This window comes from Henckelia pumila, chromosome 4 (genome assembly GCF_033568475.1).
Source record: "Henckelia pumila isolate YLH828 chromosome 4, ASM3356847v2, whole genome shotgun sequence".
Taxonomy (NCBI): Eukaryota; Viridiplantae; Streptophyta; class Magnoliopsida; order Lamiales; family Gesneriaceae; genus Henckelia; species Henckelia pumila.
This window is the reverse complement of record NC_133123.1, coordinates 154449050-154472221: the sequence shown is the minus strand read 5'-3', so window position 1 is coordinate 154472221 and position 23172 is coordinate 154449050. Positions and strand designations below refer to the sequence as shown.

At 36.4% G+C, this 23172-nt stretch overlaps 2 pseudogenes; both read left to right on the top strand.

Annotated features, from left to right (window-relative positions):
- Positions 1-14536, top strand: part of LOC140862133 (transmembrane 9 superfamily member 9-like) — a 41522-nt pseudogene extending 26986 nt beyond the window's left edge.
- Positions 14537-16168: 1632 nt separating this feature from the next.
- On the top strand, positions 16169-22789 carry LOC140862132 (transmembrane 9 superfamily member 9-like; annotated as a pseudogene).
- Positions 22790-23172: the final 383 nt, after the last annotated feature.

The window sequence follows — 23172 nt, the reverse complement described above, 5'->3', positions numbered from 1 at the left end:
CTCGGGCGGGCAAAAACTGCCGCTCGAGCGCGCCCTAAACTCCAGCGCTGCTGGATTACTCGAACTGGGGTGCGCTCGGGCTGCTAAAAACTGCAGCTCGGGCCCCCCCCCCTGCAGCAGAAACAGAACAGAGCAGAAAAAGCTTGGCATCTCAAGCTATAAGTTATTCCATACATCAAACTCAAATTCATGCATTAAAAACATAACTTCTCCAGTCATTACATGAAATGCTAACGTTGATCAACTACGAACCAGTCTATAACATGCAACATAAGACTCGCATAATCGATACAACATAAACAACAAAGTTCGAGATCTAAACATGTTCCAAAACAACTAGGTAGACATGCTGACACGACTTCTAAACCGAGTCTCACTACTAGCTCTCCCTCTTGTTGCTAACCAGGCCTTCGCTGACTTGGTCCTGCCCCACCTGTTGCCAAGTACACATACAAAACAAAGAAACAGCCGGATAACCGGTGAGAATAATAATCCCAGTAAAAAAAACAACATATCAAGTAATACAACAATAAACATGCTTTCAAGACAACAACGAAATCAATAACGATGTAATGAAATGCATGTCTTTAAACCGGGATATCAAATCTGATAACGAGGGATTGCTGCTGTGCTTTTGGGATCCCGAGGGTGAGATTACGTAACGACTCACCGACTCACCCAATCGAGGTGGTGTCACGTATCCCACTCCTCTAGACTTTGAGCAACTATAATGAGTATGCTAGCACTAGGTGAAACGACTACGACCTAGGCCACTCAATCATAGTTCCCAAACGTCTAAACAAAAAGGGCGGTTCTACCCGCTGAAAACAAGATTGGCTCAAGATGAATGCATAACAGAAACATAAAACATAGCCATATAACAAACGCTCAATCAAAACAACAAAACACAAGTTCCTCAGGCTAGAACGAGTGTAGATGCAAGTATGTGATTTTAAGGGAAACTCGAGAACCAACTGTTCCGAGTATGCTATCCCGCTATCGTTGTCTGCTTTTACCTTTCAATGCAGTAGTTCCAACTCTGGATAAGCTACAACAAAAGGTTTAATCAACAACTGAACAATTCAACAACAAAGGCAACGGTTCAAGGTAATCTCTTTACCGTTCTTCGTCCAACTCTTGACGAACAATGCTGCTAACAGGGCTTGACAAACTCCAAACAAATCTGTTCAGATACAAATCAAAGATCAATTTCCATGATCGACTTACAAGCCAAGTTCAACAACTCAAAAATGGTTCGAAATCCCCAAAACTCAAACCGACGGCATAACGGCTATAAACTGAACAAACCGGAAACGCAGACAGCAGTTCAATACTGATATCAACTCATATCAAAGCCAATACAACCAAAACAAGGCAAACCCAACAAATCTCAAAATCAATATTTTCAAAAATGGCTTCCAAAAATCATAACAATTCCGAACGTCGCTCAAATTCAAAACCGACAGATAATAAACGATCAGAACTCTGTCAAGAACAACATACTCGAATCTCGAACGATTCTAACGACATCCAAAAACTAGAATGTATCTGATCGTAGAGAAACTTACGGTATAATGGAGCTCTCGCTGCAGTGATCGATAATCTGCCTTCAGAAATAAATTCCAACGGCCGGATCGAGCTCAGAATGAAATCACAAAGCTTGGAAACTCATTGGGTTGGCTTCAATGGAGATGGCGTGCAAGAAGGAAGAAGGAGAAGACTATTCTCAATCCAATCAAGTTGTAGATAATATATAAAAATCAATATTTGCGTTTTAGACCCTGAAAAATCCAATTTTTGCAAAAAGTACCCTGATCAAAATCAAGTCGGCTTGTGAACTCTGTAATCTCCGATTAACTCAAATAAACTCATTTAAGATAAAAACGGGGCGTTACATCTTTCATGTATCGATGTTGAGGAAGTATATATCTGATGCGTCTCATGTAATTCGATCTGATGAAGCTGAGTTGGATGATACTCTTTGCTATTTCGAACGACCTATTCAGATTCTTGATAGGAAGACAAAGCAACTCCGAATGAAGACCATTCCATTGGTGAAGATTCAATGGAATCGACACGGAGTTGAAGAAGCAACGTGGGAAGTCGAAGAAAATATGAAGCAACGATTTCCTTATCTATTTCACTGATGTGAGTTCTTATTCAGTTTTCAGTTATTCTTTATTCTTATGAGCATACAGTCTGCATATCTATACTGTTAATGAATTCGAGGACGAACTCATGTCTTAGTGGAGGAGAAATGTAAGGCCTTGGATTAATTAATATTAATTCGAATTTAATTTGATTTTAATCCGTGTATATTTAATTTGAGAATATTTAGAGTTTTGATTTAAATTCTAATATTCTTAAATTATTTAGGATTAAAATTGAATTAAAATAAAGGTCGAGGACTAATTGCAAATATTGAAGACTTAAGGGACTAAACTGCAATTATGCTTGAAAGTTATCAGATTCTAATTCTAACACTCAGAATGAATACATGTTATTATCTAAGGAATTCAGAATTTGAGCAGAGAAGTTGATTTCCTTCGCTTTGGTTTGATTTCATGATTTTCAAATTGCCGTAACTTTTGCTCCGGTTATCCGATTTCGATTCCGTAAAGTGTTCTGGAATCCTAACAATTAGGGCTTCGATTTCGTGAAAGTTTTATGTTGTGTTATATGGATTTCGAAATCAATAAAGGGCAGATATCAGATTTTGAATCATTGATCATGTTTTTGAGTTTGTATCGTTTCTATTTTCGAAACCGGATGAAGAGCTTATGTTATTATGTTGAATCTTGATGCTAGCATGTTTTATGATTGTTATGGCTATTTGTTCTGAGGTTTTGAAGATTATATCAGCTGGTTTTCTTGATTGAGAGCACGTACACATGGTTTGAATAAAAGAAATGATTTCGGGATTACGTCGGTTATCGATTTTGAATCGCTACGCCGTTGATTCGAGTTTTTGGATCGTTTTGATAGCCTATATTTGAACTGAAGTTGTTATCTTGATGATGTGAATGTTATAGCATTTTTATTCTTCAATTTCAGTTGAGTTTGAAGGCTAAACGGCACAAGACGCCGACTTAAACTAACGAAGAAAGAGTTGAGGTTTGAAATGCGATTGATTGATGAATTCTTGATGGTTTTGACTCGTTTCTGAAATGATAGATTGATTTGAAGTTTGATATATGTATTTTGTTTATATCTCACAGATTTGAAGAGTTCAGAACCTCAATAAACGAAGGTATAATGACGACATCGCGAAGTAGGGACTTTGAAACTCAAGAACGACTAATCTTGAGTTGGCCCGCAAAAACCAGATACTTGTTTATGTTTTTGATTTGATTGTGATGTTGTCGATCCATCTCAGGTAGTGGATCTTTATATTCGAGTTGATATGATGCTATATTGAATTGATTCTATGCCAAGGTTGTTGTTAACCTTATTTGCGAGTCGGTTACGAACTCGTTAGATGGATATCCATGTCAAGATCAGTTATGAATCTTGATGGCCTCGAAGTTATGTGAATCAATTCGTATTTGAAGCGTTAATTTACTCTATTTGTTGAGTTGAGTTTAAATAGAGTCAAGATAATTTATTTAACGCTTTCTATATGTTGGTTATACTGAGAATTGTATCTCACCGGAGTTTATCCGGCTGTTGTCTTGTTTTGTATGTGTGCATGACAACAGAAGGGGCAGGAGCTAGTCATCGACGTCATTGACAGTTGGGAGAGAGTCTAGCACGTGAGGACTCGGGTTGTAGATGTACTTAGAAGTATGGCAAGCATGATAGAACAATTAACATGATATGTTGGAAGAACTTTGAAACAAGTTGTGTAATCTTATGTTTTGAGTAGTTTGTGATCTAGTTGAAGTTGTAAAAGCTACTTTATTATGCTCAAGACTTGATTTATGAGTATATGTATGTTTATAGAAGTTATATCATGTTAGTATCTTTGATTGATGTTGAATTGTGCCAAAATGCAAGCCATGACAGCAAAACTAGTTCTGCAGAATTTTTGGAATTTGGAGGCCGCTCGATCCGCAGAAGTTGACGGATCGAGCGAGCCCTGTAATTTGCAGACAGAGGATTTGAGTTTTTGGCTCGCTCGATCCGCAGAAGTTGACGGATCGAGCGAGGCCAAATTATACTTCCATCCGAGAGCTGAGCAATTGTGCTCGCTCGATCGGGTGTTTTTCCCCGATCGAGCGAGACACTGAATTTTAAAAAAAAAAAAAATTTACTTGGCTCTTGGTTTCTTAATTGATGTTTAATAAATGTTAATTGTTCATTAATTGCCCTAAGATGAGATTAGCAACCCGAGGTCCCCACACAACTTGCCCTTAAGGCCAAATCTGAGAATTCTGCGTAAAGGTGACACTCTCAGAAATACTTTCTCCCCAACATCAAACTGCAAAGGCCTACGCTTAGTGTTAGCATAGCTGTCCTGACGATCCTGTGCAGTCTTAATCCGTTTCTTGATCTGATCAACAACATCTGTTGCATGCTGGATTAACTTTGGTCCCTCAGCCTGTCTCTCCCCCACTTCTTCCCAAAAGAGTGGAGTGCAACAACGTCTCCCGTACAACGCCTCAAAAGGTGCCATCCCAATGCTAGTATGATAGTTGTTGTTGTACGCGAACTCGATCAATGGCAAATGATCCTTCCAGGCTGAACCAAAATCCATAACGCACGCTCGAATCATATCCTACAAAGTACGGATAGTGCGCTCTGACTGACCATCTGTCTCCGGATGATAGGCAGTACTCAAACTGAGAGTAGTGCCCATCGCACGCTGAACACTTCCCCAGAACCTAGAAGTAAACCTGGGGTCTCGATCGCTGACAATGCTCATAGGCACTCCATGAAGTCGAACGATCTCCTGAATGTACAACCGAGCCATATGATCCACATTGTACTCTCGGCTATAGGAAATGAAATGAGCAGACTTGGTGAGTCGATCCACCACAACCCAGATAGCATCACAGTTCCTCGAGGATACCGACAAATGGGTCACAAAATCCATCATGATAAACTCTCATTTCCACTCAGGATTTGGCAGACTGTGAAGCAAACCTCCAGGTCGTCGGTGCTCCGCCTTGACCTATTGACACACCAAACATCTCGAAACATACTGATACACACTGCATTTCATTCCCTTACACCAAAACCGAGTACGTAGATCCTTGTACATCTTGTTGCTCCCCAGATGAATACTCAACTTAGTGCGATGTGCCTGAGACAAAATCTCCTATCGCAACTCTGCATCCTCCGAAACCACAAGCCTACCAGACAAACACAGAAAACCATCTCACTGATAGTGAAATCTAGACGTACTACCCTCATTGGCCAGACGAGCCAAACGCTGGGTCTTCGAATCAGACATCTGAGCATCCCAAATCTGAGAATACAAAGCTGGCTCAGATAGTATCGCAAACATCTGGATACTCTGCATACCTTTCTTGTGCTTGAAGGTATACTCTGAACTCTGAAGAACAACAATATTCGATCGCACTGGACATCAAACAAGTTCGAAGTGCGGATAGTCGCACCTTGCGACTCAAGGCATCAGCAGTGAGATTAGCAGCTCCCGAATGGTACTTAATCTCGCAATCATAGTCCTTAAGCAAGTCCATCCAACGTCTCTGCCTCATGTTCAACTCTGCCTGAGTGAACAAATATTTGAGACTCTTGTGGTCGGTGAAGATCTCAAATTTCTCGCCATACAGATAATGACGCCAGATATTCAAAGCGAATACAATGGCTGCCAACTTCAAATCATGGACTGGATAATTGTCCTCGTGCAACTTCAACTGTCTAGAAGCATATGAAATCACATGCTCATTCTGAGTCAGGACACAACCTAACCCCTGAAGAGAAGCATCCGTGTAAACCACATACCCTCCAGATCCTGACGGTAATGCCAACACTGGCGCTGAAGTCAACCGTCGTCGAAGCTCACAAAAATTCTCCTCACACTCTGAGGACAACTCGAAATCAACACCCTTGCGGGTAAGCTGCGCCAATGGTCGGGCTAGCTGAGAGAAGTTCAGAATGAAACGACGATAATATCCTGCTAGACCCAAAAAACTACGGATCTCAGCGACTGTCGTCGGACGCGACCAATTAAGCACAACCTCAATCTTGTTCGGATCAACAGAAATCCCCTCCCTGGATATGATATGGCCAAGAAAGACCACTCGATCTATCCAGAACTCACACTTACTCAGTTTTGCGTACAACTGCTCATCCCGAAGAGTTTGCAGTACCAACCTCAAGTGAGAAACATGCTCGTTCGCATTACGCGAATACACCAGAATGTCGTCAATGAAGACCACAACAAACTTATCCAAGTACTCCCTGAAGACACGGTTCATCAGATCCATAAATATAGCCGACGCATTTGTCAATCCAAACTGCATCACTAGAAACTCGTAATGCCCATAGCGAGTGCGAAACGCCGTCTTGGCTACATCCTGATCTCGAACTCTCATCTGATGATACACAGATTGCAAGTCAATCTTGGAGTAAACCGAAGTACCCTGCAGCTGATCAAACAAGTCATAGATACGAGGCAAAGGATACTTGTTCTTCACAACAACTCGGTTCAACTGTCGATAGTCAATGCACAGCCGCATCGACCCATCCTTCTTCTTCACAAAAAGAACAGGAGCTCCCCAAGAAGATACACTAGGACGAATGTACCCCTTGTCCAAAAGATTCTGTAGCTGATTCTTCAACTCACGCATCTCTGACGGAGCCAGATGATACAATGCTCGAGAAATAGGAGAAGTACCCGGCATCAACTCTATGCCAAACTCGACTTCCCTAGCAGGAGGAAAACCTGGAATCTCATCCGAAAAAACATCAGGAAATTCATCTACCACTGGAATACTCTCTAACCCAATGCTCTCAGCGGAAAAATCAAATGCATAGATGAGGAAACTTTCCCCGCCAGACTCTAGAGCTCGACAGGCTCTCAAAGCTGATACGTCGCACTCCCTCACCATAGAAAAACCAGCTATCACTCCCATCCGAATGAAAGCGTACTAATATATGATAGCAGTCCACTGAAGCTCGATAGGTAGTCAGTATGTCGATCCCCAGAATACAATCGAAGTCATCCATCGCAAGAACCATGAGATTCGCTAACAGAATGTTACCCTCGAGCTCTAAAATGCAACCCATCACTAGACGCTTAGCCAAAGCAGATTGGCCCATCGGAGTAGAAATAGATACTACTACGTCTAGTAAAATGCATGATAACTTATGCCTCTTAACAAAACGTGCAAAAATGAAGGAATGAGATGCACCAGTGTCAATAAGTACAAGAGCAGGTATGCCATATAACAGAAATGTACATGCGATGACCTTCTCATTCTCCTCCACTGCCTGATCGTGCCTCAAGGCAAACACCTGGCCAGAAGCCCACGGCCTCAAGTGAGAACTCCCAGCAGGCTGTCCCTGTGACCTCTTCTGAATGGTGGCCTGAGAACCAGATCCTGAACCAGAGCCAGAACCGCCTCTCCCAGATAGTGGACAATCTCTCCGAAGATGACCCACCTCTCCACAATGGAAACAAGCTCTAGAAGCTCTACGACACTTGTCTGACGGATGGTTCTTCCCACAATGATCGCACTTCTATTTCTTCCCAAAACGGACAACACCAAAGGAACCAGAGGAAGAAGAAGTAGATTTAGACTTCTTGAAGGACTGAGCACGGGGACCCAAAGAACTCACAGGCCTAGACTGAAAGAAAGACCTGTTACACCGAATGTTATCCTCCGCCTGGTAACAACGGCTCACCAAACCATCGTAGGACATGTTATCACCGACCTCTACACCGTCATGAATCTCAGGTTTGAGACCCTGAAGGAACATATTGTACTTCATCTCTGAGCTGTCAGCAATCTAGGGGCAATAGGATAACAGATCAAAGAACTTCTGCTGATACTCGTCAATAGACATGGCTCCCTGACGCAGACTCAGTAGCTCACCTGCCTTCATCTGGCGGAGTGCAGGAGAAAAATACAGCTTTTGAAAAGCTGTACAGAACTCGGCCCAGATGGCCACTCCTCTTGCCGCAACGAACGGTGCAGAAGTAAACCTCCACCACCTACGGGCTCGCCCATCCAGAAGATATCCAAGCGTCTCCATCTTCTGCTCCTCAGTGCAGTGAAAAGTCTGAAAAGTCATCTCCATGCGGTCTAACCAGTTTTCCGCATCCTCCAGAGACTCGCCACCAACCAAGGTCTTCAGACCCATCTGCAAGAATCGGCGCATACTGAAACGCTGATCCTCATGGCGACGATGATGGAGCTCTCGATGACGCTCTCGGTCAGCATCGCCCCAACGTCCACCTACACTGCCATGGCTACTCTGATCGTCATGATCTGCCATCTACAAAAATTACCTCGCGGTTATCTTATGCAAAATAAATTCCCAAGAATACTATGCATGCTCTGATACCATAAATGTAGTGACCCTTACCTGGATCACCTACTAAACAGAACTTAGGCATGCAATTAACTTAATTAACAGAAAATCAGAATAAGATGCGGAATCAGTACAAATACTACAATCTCAAGGCAAGGAATCTTTAAGTAACCAAATAGTTATACAACCATATCAAATAACTGTATGAACCCAATACAAAAGAAACCCTAAGCGAAGCTCGAGCTGGCCAAACACTGCCTAGCCCCTCTTGGATCCACCCGCATCATCCAATCGCAAACCTTCCACATGGAATAGGGTGTCCAGAAACACAGAGTACGAGACATGAGCATAAAACGCTCAGCACGAGAGTATGAGTATACATACATGCAAAGTGAACTCCCTACAGACTCGAGGTCAAGGATCAAATAACAAAGACAGACCGGGCCCTGGTATGTAGCACACTGTGCCGTCGCTTCAGGAGGTGGCTCTCATACCAAAATACCAGTGGATATGCCGGACCCAAATCGATGGAAGTCCAACTACTAACAGGATAGGGTAAAACCCTACTATAGACATCTCGAACGAGATAGCTCAATATGCAAATGTATGCAGCATAAATCAATGACATATAAATCATGCAGTCACATAATACATGCATACTCAGTCAGGATATCTCGAACAGTACTTTCGTACCTCAAATGCTAAGCAAGCTCTACCAGCTCTATGTCCACGCCTATAGTACGCACTACACTGCCAAATGATACTACTATCATTATAGTGCTCTAAAAGCCTTAACTAAGCTATAGCATACTCCTAAATATTTTTAGGAAGCAAAAGCTATACCTTCGTCCGTCGTCAGCCCTTTGCTGTCATTGCCTCAAAACTAGACCACAGCTCCGCTGTGACGCCTGGATCGCTATGCCACTTCTGGATTCCCCACGGGATGCCTAGAATGCCCTAGATCTAAGCTGAAAGACTGAGGAATCGAGAGAGAAGAGGTGAATGATGCACTTCAAAATGAATCTCGGCCCTCCTATTTATAGACGGAGTTCGGGCCATCCGAACTGACTTCGGGCCATCCGAACACGAGCGGGCTGTCCGATCTAGACTTTGGGTCGTCCGAACCTGATATTACGTCATTGCTTACGTCAGCAAAATGACGTCATCCATGACGTCTATCGGCAGCACGTTCGGAGCATCCGAACCCTCTTCGGGCCGTCCGAACTACGACTTTGGAGCCTCCGAACTCGCCAACGAAGCCTCCAAACCCGACAACCCTCTAGCCATTATCGAGCGTTCTGAATCCATTTCCGACTCTTGTTAATCCATCTGGGACTTCCTTAATCTTGTTTATTCGATTAATCAACAATTACCCACTGAAACTGGGTACGGGCTACTACACTACACCTCAGCTAGTCTCCATGCAATGTTGAATGCAAAGGAATGAAAAAGGATCATTCTCAAAACATCTTTCATGTTCCTTGGAATATTGATTGTCATTTTCTCCAGAACGATACCGTTTGGGGCAATGTTTGCATTAGTCCTCAAGTGGCTCGGTATCTCTGTTCCACTTGTTCTTGTAGGTAGCTATGTTGGGTTCAAGAAACCCGCCGTCAAGGGTCCAGTAAATTTAAACAAAATTCCCAGGGAAATACCCGAGCAAGCATGGTTCATGAACCAAGTCTTAACGATATTGATAGGAGGCGCAGTCCCATTCTCTGTTGCATCCGTGGAGCTATTCTTCGTCATCACATCAATATGGTTACATAACTTCTATTGCAACTCAGTATCTCTCTTAATTTCATTCTTTCTCTTTATCGCCACCTGCGGCTCAAGCAGTATACTGAATTGCTACTTCCACCTCTGCAGAGGAGACAGCTTGTGGTGGTGGAGATCATTCTTTGCCTCGGGTTCATCTGCACTCTACTTCTTCCTTTATGCTGCATACTACTACACACGGTTCAAGTTCACAGAACCAGTACCCGCAGTTGTCTATTTCAGGTATGCTCTTGTTGGTTCATTTGCGTTATTTGTGCTCGCCGGCACGGCTGGTTTCTTGGCTTGTGTCTTATGGTTCACTAGTTCTATCCACTCGTGCCAAAATCGACAAAATGTAGAAGCATTTGGACGTAGAGATTGAAGCATCACTTGCAATTCAAAGATCTTACAACTTAGGTTTTTTCTTTTCTTTTTCCCCATGTATGAATTATTTGAATCTATTTATTCTTTTAAGTGATGTATTTAGCTTTTTTGATAAACAATCTATCGTGGCATATATGGCTATTGCCTACTAGGGACCTGGTAAGCCGTTGCGATCCAATAATGGAGTTTCTAATCAGAAAAACATTTTCCCCTCTAGATTAAAATCCATGCAAAAGCTCATGTAACGCATTCTTGTGATCCAATTTTGTAAGACAGATCTTCTACCATGAAAAAATATTATCTTTTTACGTCAAAATTACTGTTTTTTTATTTTAATTAATATAGATGGATTTGACTGGTCTAATAAATCTCTTACCCGAATCTCAAGAAAAAAATATTATTTTTTATTACAAAATTATTACTTTTACTGTTAGATATCTCAATCCGTATATACTATATAGATTCATTAGACTTTATTACAAGATCCCATAACCCTCGTAATTCATTTTGATCACAACGTATCTTATACATTGCAAAATATCTATCTATTTTTATTATAAAAATATGAATGATCGGTAAAATTTTTGCATTGTGTATTTACTATAATGTTTAAAAAAATATGAATGATTGGTATTAATTGCATGGGTATGGGTGGGAAAATGATTTAAAATTTAGGGTCAATTTTGAGATATTGAATTTATAAAAATCAATATGTTGCTTATTCATTTAATGAATGTATTTATTAATGGTTGTCATCATATTCTTACATTTCATTCTTTAAACAAAATAATGAGAAGAAAAGTATAAATATTTCTACTTTTTTTTCTTATTGATTATTTTTTTAATTTTCTAAATGAAATTCACTTACTTTGTGTACTATTAAAACTAGTACACTAAGCACATGCATTGCATGTGCACATAATATAATTTTATAAAAATAATAATTAAAAATTAAGATAGTGAGATAGTTGGGATAAGATGTGGGACTTTTTTAATCCTAAATTACATTTTTACATTTTAATCATTGAATATATTTGAAAGAATTATAAGGATAAATTTGGAAATCTATTAGAATGATCAAATTTAATTACTCTAATGGGTTTATCAATTATAATATAGTAAAGATATAAATAATAGATCATTTAAAACATTTTTTTTAACAATATTAACACTTCTACAAAAGTTATGTTTAATATAATATATGTATAGAGAAAATCACCACAAATGTTAAGTTTCATACTTTAATATATTAATTAATAAAAGCATGCTATATTAATTAGAAAGAAAAATAAAACAATATAATAATTTTGTGAACTCAATAAACAAAAAAATATGATTGGCTTCAACAAACCTTACTCCAAAATGGTGATCCCAAATTGTGGACTCATTATATATATATATATATATATATATATATATATATATATATATATAGTTTTCTTTTAATTTTTTTCCCTTCTTCCCGAAATATATGTATTTATAATTTTAGACTCTTTTTTGATAATGGTCGGTGTGGTTACTTAGCAGAGTTGTGTTATTTGTGAGTATCACTACTTGTGGATTGCTTATTTGAATAAGAAGCAAGATTCAATTATTAATTCACGCAATTGTCATTAAGAATTTTGCCCACTTCTTGTACTATCCTGTCACAGAAAGCTTGTCTATCATGGTATACCAGCTAGCGTAGTTTGCAGGCTATTACATTAGTATGAGAGTTTACCCAATGTGCATCGAAAGATAGCGACTACGGGTTTCTATGTCACAAAAAAAAAGTATTTCATCCGTGCAAGTATTAGTATTTTAATAAATAAAAATTGTAATTATTTTTAAGAATATGTTAAAAAAATATCGAGTTTCTAATTAATATACATTTAATATTGATTTAAGAATAGTCAATATACCAAACATTCGTAATGATACCTTTTTAAAAGTTCGAAAACGTAATATTATTAAAAAATATTTATATTTATTTAATATGATAAAGAGTAGTGAGAACTGAATACATAAAAGTAACACCAATCAAAATCATAACATAAATTAAATAAAATTATACATCAATATATACATTTAAGTGCAACATATATTTTGAAATGAGTCGATCATTACATTGGTTATGTTAAGCAAAACTTAAATTATCATTTATAGCATTTATGCGAATTTAAACATATTCATGGATAAAAAAAAGTTAACTAAATTGAAAATTAGTTATATCCGATCAAATTTTAGATAAAAAATGATAGATTATCATATATATCAATTATGAAAATTTTTACAGCAACAAAAAAATAACGAAAACTATGAAGTAATAATAACATTCTATTAAATTCAAATTTTGAAAAAAAAAAAACAATATGATACATTATAATATAACATTAGTGGAAATTTTCACATATACGCAAAACAAAAAAATTAAATGAAATTAAAAAGTATTGATAATATTCTATCAAATTTAAAATTTGAACAAAAAAATTTGTACAATATCATATATAACATTTATGAAATTTTTAACTTACATATAGACACAAAAATTTAACTGAAATTAAAAGTAGTGATAATATCCGATCAAATTTAAAATTTGGAATCGAAAATTGGTACATTGTCAGTACTTATCGAAATTTACACATATACATCGAATCAAAAAATTAGCAAAAATTTAAAACTTTTAATATCATCCGATCAAATTTAAATATTTAACTGAAAGTTGGTAAATTATTATATATATGATTTGTAGAAATTTTTACATATATGGACAAAAAAATTATTGAACTTTAAAAATACTGATTATATCCAGTCAATTTCAATATTTGAACCGAAAATTAGTATATTATCATAACATTTATACGAATTTTCCCATACATATATAAATATTATATATATCTATATATGAACACGAAAAAAATTAATTACAATTTAAAAATAGTGATCATATTAGATATATATGGATAAAATAAATTAACTGAGGTTAATTAAAATTAGTGATAACATCAATTAAATTTTAAATTTGAATCGAAAATTGATATATTAATATTATCATATATAATATTTATGAAAATTTCACACACACATAAAATACAATAGCTGAATTAAGGATTAGTGATAATATCGATCAAATTTCAAATTTTAAACCGTATATTGTTACAATACCATTTATATAATTATTTACTATTTTCTATTTAGCATTAATTTTTTTGAGGAACCTACTATGTATAGTTGACAAATCGAATTTTAAATTTGACATATCCAATAAAATATCATATTTTGGATCGAAAATTTTCATATGTATGTAAATATCAAAAACTTTCACACACACATATTTAAAATTAACTGAAATTAAATTAATAATACTTCAAATAATTATTTTAACTTTTATTGATAATATTTATTTAATTATTAAAATTCATAACGACTAATATGATTATTTATTACATATTTATATTCATTGTTATATAGTTGGTGATTATTTATTGATAATATTTATTATGTTGATCACTTGTGCAATATATTAATATTATTATTTTTAGTTTTATTTTAAAATAATATAATCATATTATAAATATATGATAAATAATTATGAATGTTTTTATTTTGAAAAAATATATAAATTATTGATAAACGAAAAATAAATAAAAAGTAATGAAATGTCAGAATCGATGCATATTTTTTAATTTATTTTTTATTTTCAAAATTTTTAATTCAAATTTTAATATGATTTTGAAAAGTTTTGAAAATAATTTTAGATTTTATAGATGAATATAATTAATGATAAAAATTATTTCCTTTTATAGTATATATGTTTTGACGAAAAATTACCATTTTTGACAAAAACTTTACTTATGTTATAAAATAAAGGAGAAACTAACCAAAGAATATGCAAAAAAAACAAGTAAATTCAATATATTAAATGTGTTATATGAGTAACCTATTTATAGGTACAAGAAACTGGAGATAAGATCAAATAAATTGATATGTTCACGATTCTATATCATCTCTTTGAGATTTGAATATAACTTTATGATAACTCAATCTTTGATTATCTTGACATCCATAATATTATAACACTCCCCCTTGGATGTCAATCGACGGATGTGACTCGTTAAAACCTTACTAAGAAAAACCCAATGGGATAAAAACCTAGCGAAGGAAAAAGAGTACAACATCCCTCGTTATTGCTAAACTGCCTCGTTAAAAACCTTGTCACGAAAAACCACTTGGAAAAAATCACAAACAAGGGAAAAAGAGTGCAGTTTGGATTAACTCCCCCTGTTGCGAACATCACTTGAAATCTCTAAGCCGCCGCATTCCGATCTTGTACACCAATTTCTCAAAAGTTGATGTGGGCAATGATTTTGTAAAAAGATCGGCCAGGTTATCACATGAGCGAATTTGTTGAACTTCAATATCACCTTTCTTTTGCAAATCATGGGTGAAAAAGAACTTGGGAGATATATGTTTTGTCCTATCGCCTTTGATATATCCATCTTTCAGTTGAGCAATACATGCCGCATTGTCTTCGTAGAGTATTGTCGCTATGTTTTTAGTAGAAGACAAGCCGCATTCCTCTTTAATATGATGAATCATTGATCTCAACCAGACACATTCTCGACTAGCTTCATGGATTGCAAGTATTTCTGCATGATTTGATGAGGTAGCGACCATGGTTTGCTTCGTAGATCTCCAGGATATAGCCGTTCTACCATAAGTAAATAAGTACCCAGTTTGTGATTTTCCTTTATGTGGATCAGATAGATACCCAGCATCTGCATAACCAACCAATTGCAAATTACAAGCATTAGAATAAAATAAACCCAAATCACGAGTGCCCTGAAGATATCTAAATAAATGTTTAATTCCATTCCAATGCCTTCGTGTAGGAGAAGAACTATATCTTGCCAACAAATTTACAGCAAATGCTATGTCTGGTCTGGTGCTATTAGCAAGGTACATCAATGCACCAATTGTACTAAGATATGGTACTTCTGGACCAAGTAGTTCTTCTTGCTCATCACGAGGTCGAAAAATATCCTTTTCCACATCAAGGGATCGAACAACCATGGGTGAACTCAATGAATGGGCTTTATCCATATAAAATCGCTTCAACACTTTTTCTGTATATGTGGATTGATGGACTAAAATTCAATCCGTCAGATGTTCAATTTGTAAACCAAGACAAAATTTTGTTTTGCCTAAATCTTTCATCTCAAATTCCCTTTTCAAGACATCAACTGTCTTTTCAAGTTCTTCGGGACTTCCAATGATATTTAAATCATCGACATATACAACAATAATGACAAAATTTGATCCATTCTTTTGAATAAAAACACATGGGCAAATTGGATCATTTTTGTAGCCTTCTTTCAACAAATAGTCGCTAAGTCTCTTGTACCACATGCGCCCAGATTGTTTTAGTCCATACAAGGATCTTTGTAGTTTAATGGAGCAAACATTTGCAAAATTTGAAGCAAATGCTTCTGATATCTTAAATCCTTCAGGGATTTTCATGTAAATATCATTATCAAGTTTTCCGTATAAGTATGCAGTAACAACATCCATAAGACGCATTTCAAGTCTTTCTTGTGCGGCCATGCCAAGAAGATATCGGAATGTAATTGCATCCATCACAGGAGAGTACATCTCTTCATAATCAATGCCGGGTCTTTGAGAAAAACCTTGTGCTACTAATCGAGATTTATATCTAGTCACTTCGTTTTTCTCATTTCGTTTTCGTACAAAAACCCATTTACAACCCACGGGAATTACCCCTTTTGGTGTTTGGACAACAGGTCCCAAAACCTCACGTTTTGCTAGTGAGTTTAACTCTTCTTGTATTGCCTTTTTCCAATTTGGCCAATCATGTCTATTACGACATTCAGTAACAGATTTAGGATCTAGATCATCATCTTCATTAACAACATCAAATGCCATGGCATATGCAAACTTATTGTCGACAATAATTTTTGCTCGATTTAATCGTTTCCCCGTTTTGACATAATTTATCGAGATCTCTTCATTGTCAAGTACTTGAACTTCATTGGGGATTTGATGATCAACTTTTTCAGAGTTATCAATCAATGAATCAGATATCTCAATATGTTGATTCATATTATTTGCTCCTTTTCTTTTTCGTGGATTTTTGTCTTTGGACCCAATTGGTCTACCATACTTGAGTCGAGCAATTGACTCATCATTTGATGTTTCTTTGGGAACATCAATATGTGCTTGAGCATTAGCAGCCGATAAGTATGACTTAGTCACCCTTTTCACATCACTAAATGCATCAGGTAATTTATTTGCAATATTTTGCAAGTGGACTATTCTTTGAACTTCAAGTTCACATTCACTTGTCCGATGATCAAATTGATGTAGTGATGCATTTCAAGTTAATTCACTTGGTGATCTCATATTTTCTCCCCCTAATGTTGAAAATTTTGTTTCATCAAAATGACAATCGGCAAATCGTGTCGTGAAAATATCTCCCGTCGTGGGCTCTAAATATTTGATAATCGATGGAGAATCATATCCAACATATATTCCCAATCTCCTTTGAGGACCCATTTTAGTGCGTTGTGGTGGACTAATTGGAACATACACCGCATACCCAAAAATTCTTATATGGGAAATATTAGGCTCTTGGCCAAAAACTAATTGTAAAGGGGAGAATTCATGATAACTAGTAGGTCTGATACGTATAAGTGTTGCTGCATGCAAAATAACATGTCCCCAAACTAACGTGGGGAGTTTCGTTCTCATCATTAATGATCTAGCTATTAATTTGAGACGTTTAATCAATGACTCAGCGAGACCATTTTGTGTATGAACATGAGCAACAGAATGTTCAACAATTATCCCAATTGATATGCAATAGTCATTAAAAGTTTGGGATGTGAATTCACCGGCATTATCAAGACGAATCCTCTTAATAGGATATTCTGGGAATTGTGCTCTTAATCAAATTATTTGAGCCAATAATCTAGCAAACGCTAAGTTGCGAGATGATAGTAAACATACATGTGACCATCTTGTTGATGCATCAATCAAAACCATAAAATATCTAAATGGTCCACATGATGGGTGAATTGGTCCACAAATATCACCTTGTATTCTTTCCAAAAATGTAGGTGATTCAATACCAACTTTAGTCGGTGAAGGCCTAATAATTAATTTGCCTTGAGAACATGCATCACATGAGAATTCTTTAAAATTTAGAACCTTCTTGTTCTTTAATTGATGCCCATGTGAATTCTCTATAATTTTTCGCATCATTGTAGAACCAGGATGTCCCAAACGGTTATGCCAAGTCATAAACGTATTCATATCAATGACTTTTTGGTCAACTGTGGCATTGATCTCTACTACATTTATTTTTGTGTAGTATAAGCCAGAAGTAAATGTCGGTAATTTTTCAACAATGTATTTATTTTCCGACATTTTTTTCGTAATAAAAAGATATTCTTTTCCTTCTTGGCTTACAGTCTCAATATGATATCCATTCCGTCGGATATCTTGAAAGCTCAATAAATTTCTTTGAGACTTAGGAGAGAATAATGCATTATTGATAATAAAATTTGTCCCTTCATGTAATATAATATTTGCTCTTCCGGAGCCTTCAATAATGTTTTTACTACCACAAATTGTGTTGACATTACTTTTTTTCATTTGCAAATATGAGAAATATTTATCTTTCTTAAATATAGAATGCGTTGTCGCACTATCAACAAGACATAAATCTCCATCATTGACTTCATGTCCAAAGTCCATATTCTATTCAAAATAATAAAATTAATAAGAATAAGAAAATATTCATAATAAAGACAATATGAAATAAATAACTTTTATTCATAATAAAAACAATTAAACCAACTTAATATTGTTTCAAATAAAAATAACTCAAAAATATTACACTTAAATAAATCAAAACATATAACTAAACGATAGATAAAATATTTAATAATTCTGCACGCTGCCATCTCCAATCAAATGATCAATTCTCTCATCCGGGTCTTCAAAGAAATCGGAGACATCGAAAGGTGCCGAGAAAGATGGAACTTGGCTTAAATCTTCACCTCGATAAATAAAATTGGTCTCTGTATCCTTTGCCTTCTCTTTTGATGCTTGATAGAGATCAACAAGGTGTTTGGGCGTACGACAATTTTGATACCAATGCCCTTTTATTCCACATCTATAGCACTCATTTTCTGATTTCTTTGGCTTATTATTTTGATCACTTTCAACTTTCTTTCCTTGGTCATTACCCCATTTTTGGTAATTTGTATTCTTTTGATTGCTATGACTATAGTCACGTGGCTCTTCATGCCCACGACTATACGGATGAAAGTGTCCTCGACGGCCCTCATGGCCACGACCACGTCCATAACCATGACCATGACCACGACCACGACCAAATTCGGTCTTATTTTGTTTCCTCTTTTCATCATGCATTGCCGCATTCACTTCAGGGAATGGGTTGGCTCCAGTGGGATGGATTTCATGATTTTTCATCAATAATTCATTATTTTGCTCAGCCACAAGCAAACATGAAATCAATTCAGAATACTTTTTGAAGCCTTTCTCTCTATACTGCTGTTGCGGGATTACATTAGAGGCATGAAACGTGGAATACGTTTTTTCCAACAAATCATCATCAGTTATTTTCTCTCCACACAATTTCAATTGTGAACTGATGCGAAATAATGCAGAATTATATTCACTTACAGACTTAAAATCTTGTAAGCGCAAATGCATCCAGTCATAGCGTGCTTTTGAGAGAATCACGGTCTTTTGATGGCTATATCTCTCTTTCAAATTATTTCATAGATCAAGCGGATCTTTTATCGTCAAATACTCAATTTTCAAACCATCATGAAGATGGTGACGAAGGAATATCATAGCCTTTGCGCGATTTTTCGGTGATTCATTATTTTCATCTTTGATTGTATTTCCAATACCCATAGCATCTAGATGTATTTCAGCATCTAGTATTCAAGAGAGATAATTCTTGCCGGAGATATCAAGAGCGGCAAATTCAAGCTTTGAGATATTAGACATGATGAAATCTAAAAAAAAAAATTAAGAATCATATAATATTCATCAATAAATGATAAAATAAATTCGAACATATATTTAAGATGATAATTCATGAAATAGACATAATTTAATAAAACAAACAAAATAATATGAGTTGTATTCATATATATGTTATGCTCATGCGTATGCGTAGATTTAATAAATCAAATCACCAATCAAAATGCTAAAATCTGATAATGATGTATAATCAAGTAGCCATGCTTTTAATTCAATGAATTTAACAAAACAAAGAAAACATGAATTAATGGAAGACATCCACGTAAGTTAACATATGCAATTTAACAAATAAAAAGAAGATGATGAACTAGTCACGTGTCGCGAATGAGAAAAGCAAGCATTAAAAATTCACGAAGTGAACGATGAGATGCGTCTACTTTTCACGGTGATTTTTGTTAAAAGTGATAGCAAATCGTGCTGATAACGTGTTATCAAATAAAGGAGAAACTAACCAAAGAATATGCAAAGAAAACAAGTAAATTCAATATATTGAATGTGTTACATGAGTGACCTATTTATAGGTACAAGAAACTAGAGATAAGATCAAATAAATTGATATGATCACAATTACTTATATATATATATATATATATATATATATATATTGAATTTTTTTTTTGGAAAAATAGATTGAATTTGTGCGTTTTTAATACACGTTTTGCATAAAAATAAAAAAATAAAAAAAGAAGCCGCAAATAACTCTAGGAAAGTGTATCAATCAAAAAAAGATATGCATCTCCCAGTTTTTCTGAGGATTCTTGCTGATCTTTCAGTTTCCTCTTCTCTCCTATTCCACAATCCTTCTAGGTTGCGTTTGGATTGAAGTATTTCAAATCCATGGATTTCGATTATAATTTTAGTGTTAACCATGAAACATAGAGAAATCTCAAATTCATAGCTTAATTATTTACAAATTACTTAGATGGATTAAAAAAGATTCTAAATCACCATTTTATTGGATGAACTTAAAATCCATCCTAACTACCATGAATTACCATATAAACATAAAAGAAGTGGATTTGATGTTTGTGATGCTACTTCTCTAAACAACAAAAATGCATTTGAAATCCATTGATTTGAAATACTTTCATCCAAGCGGAGCCCTATAGTATACACACACAGAGACTTTCTTGAATCTTTGATCATCTTCTTGACATTTTAATGGAATGGATAATGGATTTCATTGAGAAAATGCCCAGGGCGGTTTGGATGTACTTCCATGTCTTCGCATATGGCTGCATCATGCTTACTTTTCACATCTCAAATCTTCCTGGCCAAAGATTTCGCCAACGGTGATCCTCTGACGGTGGAAGTGCAGATATTGACCTCAGCGAAAACTCGGTTTTCATATTCCTACTATTCTCTCCCTTATTGCATACCAAAGAAAATTGTAGACGACAGGGAGGACGACCTGAAGAAATTTCTTCGCCTTGCCATCTCTCCCTATGAGTTCAAGATTGGAGAACCAAAAATGTGCCATGTTGTTTGTCGCACCATCCTTAATGCCAAAGATGTGAAGGAGTTGAAAAAGAGGATTGATCGCCAATACCGGGTGAACATGGTATTGGATAATCTCCCTCTAGTACTTGTGCCTGCATACAACAGATCATCTTATCATCATGGTTTTCCGGTTGGAGTGAAAGTGCAGTATGGTGGAAAACTGGAGCAAAAGTATTTTATCAACAACCATTTGGCATTCACTGTCAAGTATCACAAGGATGAAGAAACTGGTGTGACTAGGATTGTAGGATTTGAAGCCAAACCATTCAGTATAGAGCATGGATATGAGTGTAAGAATGAGAAATTGAGGATGAAAAACTGCACTCTAAGTACTGCCAATGATTCCCAACTACAAGTTGAAGATGACAAGGAAATTATTTTCACCTACGATGTAGAGTTTCAGGAGAGTGGGATCAAATGGGCTTCTAGAGCAGATGCTTATCTTTATATGCTTGATGATGATATGATTCATTGTTTATCAGTCATGATTTCGATGATTGTTGTTACTCTTCACTTGTTAATGCTGGCGGCTATTATTACGCCTTGTGACATCTCCAAGGACGACCAAATGGAAGAAGAAGAAGAAGAAGAAGAAGAAGAAGAAGAAGAAGAGAAGGAGGAGGAACAAGAAGAAGAAGAGAAAGAAGAAGAAATTGGATGGATATTAGTTCTTGAGGACATTTTAAGGCCTCCTACAAACTCAGATTTGTTGTGTGTTTATGCTGGCACCGGTGTTTAGATTTTTGGGATGATTCTATTTACGATGATCTTTGCTGCACTTGAATTTCTTTCTCCTACAAACCGAGGGGAAACGATGACAATTTTGCTATCTCTCTGGGCATTCATGGGCCTGTTTGGAGGCTACACCTCAGCTAGTCTCCATAAAATGTTGAATGCAAAGGAATGGAGAAGGATCATTCTCAAAACATCTTTCTTGTTCCCTGGAATATTGTTTGTCATTTTCTTCATCTTGACTGCTCTAAGTTGGGGAGAGGAATCATCCAGAGCCATAACGTTTGGGGCAATGTTTGCATTAGTCATCAAGTGGCTCGGTGTCTCTGTTCCACTTGTTCTTGTAGGTAGCTATGTTGGGTTCAAGAAACCCGCCATCAAGGTTCCAGTAAAAATCAATGAAATTCCAAGGGAAATACCCGAGCAAGCATGGTTCGTGAACCCAATCTTAACAATATTAATAGGTGGCGCAATCCCATTCTTTGTTGCATCCGTGGAGCTATTCTTCGTCATCACATCAATCTGGTTACATAACTTCTATTGCAACTTAGTATTCCTCTTAGTGGCATTCCTCCTCTTTATCGTCACCTGCGGCTCAAGCAGTATATTGCATTGCTACTTCCACATTTGCAGAGGAGACAAATTGTGGTGGTGGAGATCATTCTTCGCCTCGGGTTCATCTGCACTCTACTTCTTCCTTTATGCTGCGTACTACTACACACGGTTCAAGTTCACAGAACCAGTACCCGCAGTTGTCTATTTCAGGTATGCTCTTGTTGGTTCATTGGCGATATTTGTGCTCGCCGGCACGGCTAGTTTCTTGGCTTGTGTCTGGTTCACTAGGACTCTACGCGTGCCAAGATCGACTAAATGTCAAAGCATTTGGAAGTAGAGTTTGAAGCATCACTTGCAATTCAAAGATCTTACAAGTTACAATTTGGGTTTTCTTTTCTTTTTTTCCCATGTATTAATTAGTTGAAGTGCAAATTGCTCAAAAATCCCCAATACAAACATGTTTTGCTCTGCACTCCCTAGCCAGTTTTTTGTACCACAATTTTTGTTAAGTTGTACCACATCTTGTATGGTTTTGTACCACATCTTATATTGTTTTGTACCACATTTTATGACTAGGGACCCCAAAGCAAAACATGTTTGCATTTGGGGATTTTTGAGCAAATTGCCCTTAGTTGAATCTCTTTAAGTGATGGTTTTAGCTTTTTTGATAAACAATCTATCGTGGCATATATGGGCTATTGCCTACTAGGGACCTGGTAA